The sequence below is a fragment of the Neofelis nebulosa genome, chromosome 5 (genome assembly GCF_028018385.1).
Source record: "Neofelis nebulosa isolate mNeoNeb1 chromosome 5, mNeoNeb1.pri, whole genome shotgun sequence".
In the NCBI taxonomy this organism is placed as follows: domain Eukaryota; kingdom Metazoa; phylum Chordata; class Mammalia; order Carnivora; family Felidae; genus Neofelis; species Neofelis nebulosa.
In genome coordinates this window covers 95,911,121-95,925,501 of record NC_080786.1, presented here as the reverse complement: position 1 = coordinate 95,925,501, position 14,381 = coordinate 95,911,121, and positions in this window count along the sequence as shown.

Here is a 14,381-nt window from a genome sequence, read left to right as displayed (position 1 = left end):
TCCAGCATTGTCTCTTACATTTGCCCAAGTGTTCTTCACCATCATGTCTTTATTCCTACCTTCCCACCTTAAATCATGACAGTAAACACTATTTTCTTGGAGACTTTCAGAAAGAAAGTGGAACGCCCCTGAATATTTCATATTTCATTAGCAATTTCTGCTGCTATAAAATACCTTTGAATTTCTTCTCTAATTGTTCCAACTTTTCTTCCCAAATATATGGTAATTAATGAAGGGCATACAGCAAGTCTACCTCATGTAGGTATCCCTACAACACTTGATCAGTGGTAAGTATATAAGAGAAATTTAAAAATAGATGACTATATGTGATAATTGAACAGAAGTAGACAAAACTAACATTAGCCCAGAATATTTCATGATTATCAATACTTCACTCTAAGATATATATGTGTACCTTTATCAGAAATTCCAGGTAGGACCATGGTTAGAAAAGTCAGAGTTATCCCTCCCTCCCCCACCCCTAGGTCATTGCGATTTCCACAGGGGACTACAACAGAACTGGAAGCTCATCCCTCATGTCCCTTTCTTAATCAGTAAGAATGCTCTGAGGCTTTGCTGGTAGAAACCTATACTTTTTTTGGATATATTTTTTAAACATTTATTTTTGAGAGACAGAGACAGAGCATGAGCAGGGGAGGGGCAGAGAGAGGGACACATGGAATCTAAAGCAGGCTCCAGGCTCTGAGCTGTCAGCACAGAGCGCAACATGGGGCTCGAACTCACAAACTGCGAGATCATGACCTAAGCCAAAGTTGGAAGCTTGACCAACTGAGTCACCCAAGCGCCCCTCTGGATTCTTAATTTTCATGTGGAAGTTAATAATATTAATATACATAGAAAGCATGTGTTAGCAAAGGGCAATAAAAACTATGGGGAAAAGATGGTAATTTGATTGTATGCCCAGAAGAGGAAACAAAGCAGTGAAACATTTTTATTCCAACTGTCAATTCTCAGACAAGATTAAGAGTTTTCTGAATTAGAGAATTTGAAGAAAGATACAAAGGAGCTCTTCTAGAATACAGGGTATGATTTCTATGTGGTCTGTAACTGTCAAAGATGGGCGTGTAAAGAACTCTAAGAGCATTGCTGTCTTTAACATGTAAAAGTTATTGTCAATCTTATCACACAGACCAACCACTAACACTCCTATTTTACTGCCATTTTGTTCATCTTTTCATTTCTTCCTTTACCTACTACACCTTAAGTCACCTGCCTACCTTGCTTAATTTGAATTTACTTCTCTTAGCTCAGTACTGAGAAATGGAGGCCCAATATAAGCAGCTGAAGAGGGCAATCTAACAAAAGGAAGAGGATGCCCCAAATTCATAACTAATAAATACATGCAAAAACTTTCTGCAAAATATGACAATTGTCTGAACATGAATTTACTACAAATGCATGTCTTAACATTACTAGCTTCTCAGCCAATATTATTTTGAATATATTAGATATTTGAGTTATTTTCACATCAATTTTAACAATAATAATTTTTTTCATGTTTATTTTGGGGAAGAGAGAGAGAAAGAGTGCAAGCATGAGGAGGGGAGGGGCAGAGAGAGGGAGAGAGAGAGAGAAAACCAAGTAGGTTCCACACTGTTAGTGCATAGCCCAACGTGGAGCTCAATCCCAGGACTGTGAGATCATGACCTGAACTGAAATCAGGAGTCTGATGCTCAACTGAGCCACTCAGGAGCCCCAGTAGTGAATATTTTTGCATAGTATTTACGAATATCTGTAGAGTAAGCAGCTTTGCAACTGCTTTAGTTTTTCTCAAAAGTTTTTCAAAAGAGGGCAGAAAAGGTAAGGTACTTTAATACACCTGGGATTACAACAGCCTAAACTTAAATGTAATACATGCTTATGATACCCATAACTATGATGTCAACCATAATTTGAAATGGAAAGCATCTAAAGTGATATCAAATCCTTTCATCTCTCACCTTACTTCCCACTGTTCTCTTGGATGTGCTTGGAAGGTATGTTTCAGCCTTTGAACTTCAGGGCATTGACCACTTCCAAGTCAATGTCACCTCCAAATTATTCTACCCACATACTAGATGTCATTAATCACCACCCAATTTCCACACAAATAAGCTAGATTCTTTTTTCACAACCCATTTCACTGTACAGTTCTACCTGTATCCTTTTCAAATTATTTCTCCCTCCATTGTTTATGACTTTCAAACACGTACATACATACCTTCCTGAGCCAAGTTGTACAGACATAATTCTTTCAAAGTTTTCCCATAAGTCAGCTTCTTTCCCCTAATCAATTGTGAAACTCTTCTTTGGATCCCTTCCAACATGTCTCCTTATTTTTGGTAGTCAGACAAACCAAACCGAATAGAACATTCTAGAATAGGTCTCATGAATGTCATTGAGAGTGGAACTGTCACCCTCTATTCCATGATGAAATGCTCTAAGTAGAGTGCTTCCAAAAATAACATTAGCCTTTTGGGTGCCACATCACACTAAAAATGTGCCATCTTTTCCTTTTTTCAGCCTTATATCTCCAGATGTCTCCCTAGAATCTTGGGATAAGCCCTCATCAGTTAAAAGATCCTTAAGAAAGGTTGCTTTTCAATGTTCCTCATCAATATTACTAATCTGCCACTTTATTTATTTATTTTTTTTTAATTTAAAAAAAAAAAATTTTAACGTTTATTTATTTTCGAGACAAAGCATGAACGGGGGAGGGTGACACAGAATCTGAAACAGGCTCCAGGCTCTGAGCTGTCAGCACAGAGCCTGACGCGGGGCTCGAACTCAGACACCGTGAGATCATGACCTGAGCCGAAGTCAGCCGCTAAACCGGCTGAGCCACCCAGGCGCCCCACTAATCTGCCACTTTAAATTTTAAATCTTGTTTTCTTTTATAGAATTCCTGATGGGGTTCAGGGCAGGCTGTCACTCTGGCATGTAGATGATTTCACGCTAGGGATGATCTAGGCCCAACAGACTCCGGAGGAGCTTCTTGCCTCCCCCTTAAATGCCTAAACGAATTTAGATTGGAAGTCTGTACCAGGAAGAAAGCTATTACCAAAACTAATTTTTTTTTGTTTTATATTATTATTATTATTTTTTAACATAAGGACTTCTCCTGACATGGGAAATATTGCTTACCATTCTGCTCTTCCCATCTTCTGGAGAATTGTCTTCCTCCTTTTGGAAGTTCCAGACTCCTACTTCCTATCCATTCCTGGGGAACTCTTTGGGGGTGGGGGTGGTGGTGGCTTCTGTACATAGGTAATTGAATTTGTTTTTTATCTAGTTATTATGTCTTATTTAGTTATTAAGCCAGCCAAAGAACCCGGCAGAAAATAAGGCAAAAAAGTTTTCCTCCGTTATATTCCTTAAGCCACTTGTGATTTTCTTGTACATGTGTATACATCCACCCCAGAAAATTCCCAGGGGGGTTTTTGCAGAACACAGATCTATTTCTTAGTATCTCCACTGCTTATGTGTTTTGCTATGTATACAACTTTTTTCTTTGACCCTTTTCAGTTTAGTTCAATAAATATCTATCAAATTCCTCCACTACCACTCACTGTATTAAACACTGGGAGTATAGCAATGAAGATGAGATAATTCCTCTAGGAAAGAAAGTCACATAAAGTGTAATATGAATATCACCTAATTCCTTTGTGGGCATCTGAGTACAATTCCTCCTTTAATTTTCTCATGCCCTAAAAGCACCATTTATTTCTACCTGTATTGTTTCCATGCTGGTGTAATGAATGCCTCTGAATCACTCAGTTAATGTTTCTTTGCCTCTGTGACTGAAAACAAGCAGTTTTCAGTCCCCAAGGACTGAAGGCCCCAAGGACAAGGAGAAGAAGTGTTTCACCAGGTGTAGGTGGTACAGCGTACATTCTGTGTCAGCCTTGCTAGGTGGAAAAACATCCCTGTGTAGTGGGCTTTGGTAAATAACTCTGTTCCCAGAATGCCCTGGGGAAACAAAATCTTCCTCCAGAAATTCCAACCTGCATTGAATGCAATTCCTACATTGATGCTTTATTCCAATTGACCATTTTATGTTTCAGCTTTGTTTTGCATTTAGTTTTAATTTTTTACACTCACAGAGTAAGAAAAGTTTCAATCTGGGAAGACAGCTTGACAGGCAAAAAATAAAAATATTATAAGAGAAGAAATTTGGAGTTTCATCCAGGTCCTGGCATACCTTTACATGAGAGCATGATTTCTATGAATCTTGTCTTTGCCCTGAAAACACGAGGATTGAAACACAGCACGAAAGGGAAAATCACCCAACCTTTCCCTGCCTCAGTTTCTTCATGACGTGCAAGTGGCGATAAAAATCTTGTCTCCGTCAGAGCTTGCTGCAAAGATTAAAAGTGTGGTGGAGCATTCACTCATGCCTGGCCTGCATCAAATGCTCCATAAATATTTTCTGTTAGTACTGTGCTGGGTTGTCTCTTCTTGGTGATTATTTCAGGTTGATTTGCTAACATTACCATGGCACCTCTGAAAACTAAACAACCCTTCTTTCATTACCTTTCTAATGAAGTTTATTAATGTGTACCTATCATTCACCATGGCAAGCAAACTTTGCGTTACACTTCCAGGACCTCAGTTACCTTATTTACCGAGTGTGAATTTCTTAGCATCTTTTCTCCAGAGCCAGGAAAAACAGTGAACAAGAGGTGGAGAGCTGCAGCTTTAGTGTTGATAGTCGACCTTGTTTGCACCACTTAGAGTTCTTCTCGCTCCTTCTCTGACCTCCTCTGCCTTACCACGTTGCTTCTTTGACCCTTTGCCCAAGGGCTTCTCTCCTGCACCAGGTTTTCACTTCTATCCCCCAAAACCCAGAGGCATAAATGCCAATGAGCTTTGCATTTCAGATTTGACATCTTATCAGCGGATAAATTTTATGCTGCAGTTGTTTTTCTCCAACCTAGATTGAAAACCTCTAAATCAGGGATTGTGCTGTCTTGCATTGCTTGTTCTGCAGCACATAAATCATCGACGGATAAATCATCTTAACGACACTGCCAACTAACCCTGTGTCACACTGCCAGGCCCTCCTTCCAAACTGTGTCCATTCTGTCTCAACTGGCTTCTGATTTCATCTTAATATTTAAACAAAAGTGAATTAATTTAAAAATTAAATTAAAAATCGTGACATAACCTAAAATGAAAGGCATAATATATCCTATACCTATTTCTATAAGAACTTCTTTTATTCTAAGTTTATTTATTTATTTTGAGAGAGAGAGAGAGAGAGAGAGAGAGAGAGAGAAAGAGAAAGAGAGAGAGAGGGTGCATTCATGCACACACATGTGAGTGGGGGAGGGGCAGAGACAGGGAGACAGAATCCCCAGCAGGCTCTGCACTATCAGCACAGAGCCCCATGCCAGGCTCAATCTCATGAATCATGAGATCAAGACCTGAACTGAAATCAAGAGTCTGACACTTAAGCACTTAACCAACTGAGCCACCCAGGCACCCTCTGAGAACTTCTTTACAAAGAAATTTTACCCAACATGTTTAGACTGGTTTGATAACATTGTTTCCTTTGTCATTCATATTGTTAAAAAGAAAAAAAAAGACAACATGATCGAAATGGAGTCACTTGTGTTAAGCCCACATCAGCAGAGACTTAAGATTTAATGCCTAATTTAACTATGGTTTGGACCTCTCCCAGGAGTGAGGTAGTCTGTCTGATAGGTGATCCTTGCCACCCACTAAAGAAAGGTGACCTTGCTGCAAACAATCCACTCTTTGCTAGCAATTTCCTGGTCCTGCCTCCTTCTGCCTAGAAAAGCCTTTCATTTTGCACAGCTCTCTGGAGCTCCTTTCCAAGCTAGATGGGATGCTGCCGATTCATGAATCATTGAATAAGTCAATAAGATCTTTAAAGTTTACTCAGTTGAATTTTGCTTTATTAACAATATTTTCATCACATTCAGGAGAAATGTATACTTGGTTTTATCACTCTTTTCTTTATATTAGAGTCTACTATAGAAGTATTTATTCACCACATATTAATAATTGGTATCATGCTTCTTATTCTGCGGTCTCCTGGATTTATTATTATAGCTCCCTTTGCCTACTTGCTATTTTTTTTAATTTAAGCACTCCCCAGAGTCTCCAAATGACTTATTAGGTGGGTTACATTATTGTCCCATTTCTCATGGTAACTTCTTTAAATATTCTGCATCTTGATATTTTAAGAAGCTGTTTTTTCTGTTTCTTCTTCTCTCTCTCTCTCGTTCTTTTTGGTCAATTCTAGCTTACAGATCTTCATACATGTTAATATTTATTTGTCACCTATTTTGACAGGTAAATATTTGTATATAGTATTGTCACACACAAACTATAACATGTTGATAAAATATTTACTAGAGATGAATTTTTTATATAAAATATTTGCCTGACAATGATTTCATAGTTCAACAATTTCTTAGAGAATTGGCTTTGACCTCAAAATTTCAGCCAATTAGCATGTTTACAGAAATCATTTCTTATTCACTTAACATAATTACAGAGCTATGTTCTTTGCTGTGAGTTAAAGGTACATTAGCATCCAGTGATTAGCCCCTTCTTTGACTCTCTTTTAATTATAATAAACAGGAAAGAAACCAGATATTGGTCTAAATATCTTGTTCTTTTGTAAAATACCAAGACAATGACCTTGGGGAAGAGCATCTCAGAATAAATATCTAAGTAGTTTGGCCCCGACATTTGTTGAGGCCTTCTGTGAAACCTTCCAGGAAGGAGAAGAAAGTAATTTTACACCAAACTTTATCAAACAGAAACTAAAAGTACTGCTATTATTATTTTTAAGTTATCCAAAGTGAAAATATATCCACATCAAGGAGACAAGTTGGGAGCTTGTTGTGGGCTAGTCATAGTAGGTATTCAAGAAACTTTTGTTCAATGGAGGTCAGAATATAGGGGGTCAGGCAACAGGGAGTAACAGCCTGGGGGGAATGGTAATACTAATAACAAGTAATATTTACTGATTCTCTCTATGCACCAGGTAAGTGAAGCATTTTACATGCATTATTACATTTAATCCTCATAGTGACTATAAAAGGAGGTGATAGTATTCACCCCACTTTACAGATGAGGGAACTGAGGTTCAAACAAGGTAGTTAAAATCACAGAGCTAGAAAGTGGCAGAGCTGAAATTTTAACCTAGGTACTCTTGACTCTAAAGCTGGTACTTTCAACCACAATGATTTCTTCCTCTCTTGACTACCAAGCCTTCTATCTAGCAAATGGAGGAAAAGGAGGGCAAGATCTGGAAAAAGGGTCTGGTAATAAACACACAATATTTGTAGAAAGACTGAAGCTTGGTATTTAATAACGAAGATCTCAAAGTCCTTTTTATAGTTTTGTTTTAATTATTATTATTTTTTGTTTCATTTTTATTTGTTTTTTGTTTTTGGATTTTTTGTGTTTTTTGTATGTGTGTGTTTTGTTTGTTTGTTTGTTTGTTTGTTTTGTGTGTGTGTGTGTGTTGTGTTTTTTTGAGGCCAGAACTGGTTTCTGAATAGGAATGCATCTTGTATCTTAATTCAAAAGTAGAAATGAACAGCCTTAAGGGAAGAGAGGAGTAGCAGAGTGTGGCAGTAACTGCCACAGGTTGTATACAAATAGTTTAGGGGGCTCAAAAGATAAATTGAGGGCAAAATGCAGTTTATAGATGATATGTTAAAAAGTAGTTATTTAGAAATGAAAATTTTAGGGGCGCCTGGGTGGCTCAGTCAGTTAAGCATCCAGCTTCGGCTCAGGTCACGATCTCACAGTCCGTGAGTTCAAGCCCCGCGTCGGGCTCTGTGCTGACAGCTCGGAGCCTGGAGCCTGCTTTGGATTCTGTGTCTCCCTCTCTGCCCCTCCCCTGCTCATGCTCTGCCTCTCTCGGTCTCAAAAATAAATAAAGACATTTAAAAAAAATTTAGAAAATTCTAAGCATGGCCAAAATCATCCCTAATTTAGAATATTATTGATGACTGTAAAACTTATCGAGATCTCTTTTATAAAGCACTCTGTGGGCGCCTGGGTGGGTCAGTTCGTTAAGCCTCTGACTTCGGCCCAGGTCATGATCTCATGGTTCGTGGGTTCAAGCCCCTGTCAGGCTCTGTGCTGACAGCTTAGGGCCTGGAGCCTGCTTAGAATTCTGTGTCTCCCTCTCTCTCTCTGCCCCTTCCCCGCTTGTGCTCTCTCTTTCAAAAATATACATTAAAAAATTTAAAAAGAAAAACCATTCTGCAAATAAAAGTAAAATAGTACTTTCAGACTCACTGAAAAACTCCAGCTGAACAAGGGACAAAATATAGACACAAAATCTCCTCCCAGTTGCTTCCATTTAGGTCAAGCTTGTTAGGAAATTTTGAGATCTATTATCAGCAAGACAAAGGATTTTACCAAACTATGTTCTGAAATCAGGAAAAATCAAGCAAATCTCATATCCATTTAAAAGTTTGGTTGGATAAAATTAGGCTCACCTCTGTAGGTAAATGTCTCTCCCATGTAACCTAAGAGTGCCCTGAGCCCTGCCTTTAAGGCAATGCCCAGGGAAGTGCTTTCCCTGTCATGGAGCAAACAATCAATTCTGAACACAAACATAACACCTCCCCATTTGAAGAAGCAATGTGTGGGTCCTGCTCACCTCCTCACTACCTCCTAATATACAGCTCTAGATATGTTTGGCAATCTGCATGTAGGGAACTCTGGCTAAGCTGGAAAAAGAATCAGAAACTAAATGAAGTCTAGGCAATTATTTTTACACTTCCACTATGATAGAAATAATCACTCTATGGTGGAGGCATAGGCTGTTGATTAAAAGTTTTTATGATTTGGTTTTTAGGATACAACACATTCTCTCTGATAGCTTAAGCTCCTTGACCAACTTTTCTAAATTCCATGACACCCAGCACCATCAGTATACTCTGTAGGTGCTCAGTAAATTATGTACTATCATTAATGTTCTAAAACTTGGACACTGTGTTCTGAATAACATTTTTCCCCCTGGGTGTGTGTGTGTGTGTGGGGGTAATCTAGAGCAGTAGTTGGGTGCATCATTACTTGTCAGTGATCATAGCTGTGCAAATCAAACATCATTCTGCTAAAATTTTTCTCTAGTCTGGCCTATGTCGAATTCCAATTATGACAAAATATTTAATCTCTGGAGGAGTAATATGTGTGTATGTGTCTCTGCATATATAAAAGTACAGAGAGCCAAAGTCCTTGAAACATTCAACATCTGCTCAGCCAACATTTCAAGGGTATTTAAGCTTAATGTCACCAATATTAATTCACATATAATATAAAAGTTTCAGCCTCAACATTTGCTTAATAGTTTTGAGTTGACCATTAACTGTCCACTAATACAGGACCAGCCTACTGGCAGTTGTGACAGAGTGTAATAATATTAGCAAAGAAAGTACAAGAGGTTGTGGCCAGGGAGTAAATGTCCAGAAGAGAGCCAGTAAGGGCGTTTGATGGAAATCAACGAGCGGAGGGAGAGGGGAGAAGCTGTACTTGGGGGAAAACAATGGAAAGCAGTGTTCACAGAAATGCAGTGAAGAAAGAGATTTGTATCCTGGATGCAGATGGCAATGGAGTGGATAGGAGAGCCTTGTTATTTCATATATCTGGAGGTGGACTCACGAAGAGAGTAATGACTATTTTAGAAATAGAAGTTTCTTCTCTTACTGTGAAGGAGGAAGCCTCTATATTTCGATTCCCGTTGCAACCAAAGTGCCCCACTTCCAATACCTTCTAGGTAAGTGTCACCTTCATCTCCAGACCTTGTCTGTCCCTGGCAATGGCTGAAAGGCACTTGCCCTGGCCTCCTGTGACTATGTCATCTAATGAAGACATCTATTAATATGGGCACATTACAGCTCGCCATCTGGCTCTGCCTCTTGGACCGCTCTCCTCCCTATAGATCTGCACACACAAAGCGTGCTGTGCCTAATCAATTATTTATCCATTTCCCTCACTCCCATAACAAACCCAGCCTCTGCTCTCTGCTGCAAGGCTGCTGGTACAATTTCAGGCCTAAAACACTTTTCTACCCAAACCAAACACTGAGCACCATTAATTCCTCAGACTGTCCTTGTTTTATCCTTTTCTCTGGGTCCCCTTCTCACATATATCGTGGGAGTCCTTGTACTACACGCCATAGACTCTGAAAGCGGACTCTGCTGGGAACCTAGCCTTTCCTCCAATTTGTGATGATGGCAAGTTGGTTAACTTTCTTCGTCTCAGTTTCCTTACCTAAAAAATCAGGATGATCTATCACCTAAGACCTATCACCATTAGAATGGGCTTGAGTATTAAGTGACTATCCATGAGACTATGGTACCTGGCCCATGGTAAGCACTAGAACGAACATTATTACTTTATGGCTGTAATTTCCCCCCTTTCTGTCTGCCCTCACACATTAATCTGCTCATTCTTTTTCACATTCAGCTTCACTTCTCGTGCAGCTTCTATAAGAAAAAAAGTCTTTATCTCTTTTACTTTATCACTTCCATACCTTTCCAGATTTACCCTTTGAAAAAGTAGTAACATATAGTCACCCTGATTTGTCCTTCTTAATCCTGCTTTTTTTCCCCTTTCAACTTTCCTCCTTCTTGCACATCCTTGTCTACACTCTCTAATATTCCTCCTTTCTGCCTCTTTTGTCACTTCTAAAACTGTTTCTGGGCAAAAATCAAGAATGACCTTCATGACTAGAGTGAATTTAATTTTCATAATATATTGTAATAGTAGCTTTTTAAAAAAAATATATAAATGCTAAGTTCTTATTTGGATCATTACAAAACATTAAGTATTCTATCCTCCAATAAACCTGAGATTGCTCTCCAGTTGTGGCACCATGAAGAGTCTCATTATGAAGACCAGCTAGTGAGATGAGAACTCTTTCCCTTCCTTCATAGGCTTATCACCCTTTCCTTTTCTTCCCCTGCTCCAATTTTGTAAGAAATATCCTTTTTTTAAAAAAAATGAAAGTATAAATACTTGCTTTATTTTTTAAAATATTTTTAATGTTTATCTTTGAGAGACAGAGACAGAGTGCGAGCCAGGGGAGGGGGGCCAGAGAGGGAGACACAGAATCCAAAGCAGGCTCCAGGCTCTGAGCTCCCAGCTGTTAGCACAGAGCCCGATGCAGGGATCAGACTCATGAACTGGGAGACCATGACCTAAGCCAAAGGTGGACGCTTAACTGACTGAGCTATCCAGGCACCCCCCTACAAATACTTGTTTTAACTTCAGACTTTCTATCCATACCTCATTAAAAAATAAGGTATTGGCCAATCACATCTCAGAAATTATTATTATTATTTTTTTTGATTTGGCTTTTCTCTGGACCTTTGGTTTAATGACCAATGGTTCAACTCAGTCATTCTGGTTAAAAAGGAAAAGCTCTACTGAGTTATACTTTTTGGTGAGTGTCCTGGCTGACATTTTTCCTTCCGACAGTTATGCAAATTGGTAAGAAAAAAAATATTTTCTCCAACAAAGGACTTTATAGTTCACTTATGCATTCATTCCAAGTTTATTCATTCTAGTATATATCAAGATTCTCCCTGAGCCCTGAGGAAGATACAGCAAAAAACAGGTGTACCCTTCTCCTTTCTCCTTCACTCAACTTACATGGATAGGCTTGATTCTAAGAGACACCAAACATCAGGGGCAATATTCTCAATTTGGCAGAATAACTGCTCTGCAGGGAAGAAAGTGGCAATGCCAAAATGCAAATATCTACAGAGCACTGTTCCTGAGGGCATATCGCTCTGTGTTTAATGAAGATTGGGATATGGGCCTGTGTCAGAGAGAATGGCTGGCTCTATATGTTTTTGCAAAGTGATAAGATGGGGGGAAATGAATATTTATGCTCTCTTTGATTCTTCTAAAATTTCTACCCAACTGTCTGCCTGTGCTTTAATATGGTCATTAATAATACACATTAGAATAATGTAATTAAATGCCCTTGGGCATCACCTGAGTGTTTCTGTACAACTGGGATGCCCTGGGGCACCCTGATCCTAATGGTCTCATGGCTAGCACTTCAGATGAACAGACCCAGGTTGGCTCTTTTATTTCTTGCTTGAAACTGTCTTTCTGCTACAATTCTTTGGCTCTGGCTGCAATTAGATTCACACTTTACTGTACTGTAAAAATCTCATTTGATGATCCATATCCATCCTCCATAAAACTTGGCTCCAGCAGAGGCAAGAGAAGCCCTTCACCCATGGCATACAAGGCAACATTGAGGGCAGGGGATTTGGACTGTTCTGTGCCTGATGAGGCCATCAGTGACATTAATGTCTCCATGCATTAGGAGTACTATAGCCATATTATATATTGCAGGATCACTAAAGCTGCTTTGAAGAGAGGATAAAAATGCCATTCACTTAACACACTGAGACCAAACACTTTATAGGCCTACTCCTCCCAGACTCAGAAAGCAAGACTGGATTCTTTACATATTGAGGGAAATACACAAGAGAGGGGAGAAGGAGAAGGAGAAGGAGAAGGAGAAGGAGAAGGAGAAGGAGAAGGAGAAGGAGAAGGAGAAGGAGAAGGAGAAGGAGAAGGAGAAGGAGGAGGAGGAAGAGGAGGAGGAGGAGGAAAGAATTAGAGGTTCAGGCTAGAAGAGGAAATCAGACTTTTACAGAAGGACTGAGAAACAATCTATAAGTGAGATATGGAAATCACAGTAAGATTTAAAATGCAGAGTAAGCTGAAACATCTAAGGACAAATAATAAAATATATAGTTTTTAAAAGGCTGAAAAACAGTTTAAAGGGGTCAAGGATAATGTTTTGAGGATACTGAAGTACATAGTGTCTCAAACAGATATTAGAGGATTAGAGGTAGAAAATCATTTTTATCTTTTTTTTTTTTAATCTTCCTTCCACACCCTTCAGGGATGACTTTCCAGGCTCAAGGTTACTCCCTTCTTACTCAACTTTCTTCACCCTCCCTGTACAATAATCTGGAGACGGAGACTAATGCTCTGTGTGACTTTCTTGGCCAGGAGAGCAGGGACTGCAGAATGATGACTGCTTTTGGCAGAGGCCCAGAGTGGAAAATTTATTTACTGCCTTGTCGATGTCTAGTGAGATGGGCTGCTGCCTCTCCACATCCATTATAAAGTGTTTGTGGGGTGAGAGAGAAAACTTTAAAAGAGCTTTTGCTTTGGTAGCCTAAAATTCCTAAAACTCAGAGGATAAGCACTCATAAGATAGGACCATTGTGGAGATAATGCCAGCTGGGACAATGACAAGGAAAAAGGAACCCACTACATTCTTGTTCTTCAGGGCGCCTGGATTTGAGCCTTTACCCAAAATAAACTCATACAAATGTACATATTTGCCTTTGTGATGTCTTTCTTTTTTTTTTTTTAATTTTCTTTTTAGCATTTATTTATTTATGAGAGAGACAGAGCACAAGTGGGGGAGGGGCAGAGAGAGAAGGAGACAGAATCTGAAGCAGGCTCTAGGCTCCAAGCTGTCAGCACAGAGCCCGACACAGCACAGAGCCCAGCACAGGGCTTGAACCCATGAACTGTGAGATCATGACCTGAGCCAAAGTCAGACGCTCAACCGACTGAGCCACCCAGGTGCCCCTATCTGTGTGATGTCTTAAAGTAAAATGAATAACATTTGAATGGTAGTTTTCCTTTTTAGTTTTGGTGGGGTAACACTGCAACATAGTATTTATTTAGCAGTTTCTCTTCAAAATACTTTAACCTTCAGCCCTAATTTTAAAGCTAATGGGAGTTTGTGATTCATTAGGAACTTTAAAAATTAAGGATCATTACTTTTGCTACATTTAAATTCAAATTACCTGGGATATTCAATTAATCAACCTTTAAACAATATTAAAACACCCAGGGCCTGTCACACTCTTGTCTGATGGAAGACGTTTCGGATTCCAGCCAAACTGACAAACCGCTCTGAAGGGAGGTAACGTAATAAATTCTACCAGTGTTAATTCACTCGGCCTTTCCTTCCCCCTTGTTTTTTGTAACGAAGAAGAGACATATGTCTGTGCTGAGATGGCTGTTGCCATCTTACTCTCCCGTCTGGCTGTCACATGGCTAATTGTCCTAACACAGCTGGATGAGGCAATAGCATCTTTAACGGCTCAGCTTAAATATGGTCAGGCAGAATAGTACGACTATATGCCCTGTCCCCACACAGCAAAATATCTGCCAAGAAAATGTGCTTTTAATAAATTGTGTAGCCCTTAAATCTTTTTTTTTGTCTTTTTTTCCTCAGTGTCTGTGCTTTTAATGATATCCATCTATAACGATTTTAGTTTCTTTTAGAGATATCCTCATAAACTGCCTTTCCAGGAAAAAAAAAATGTTTTATT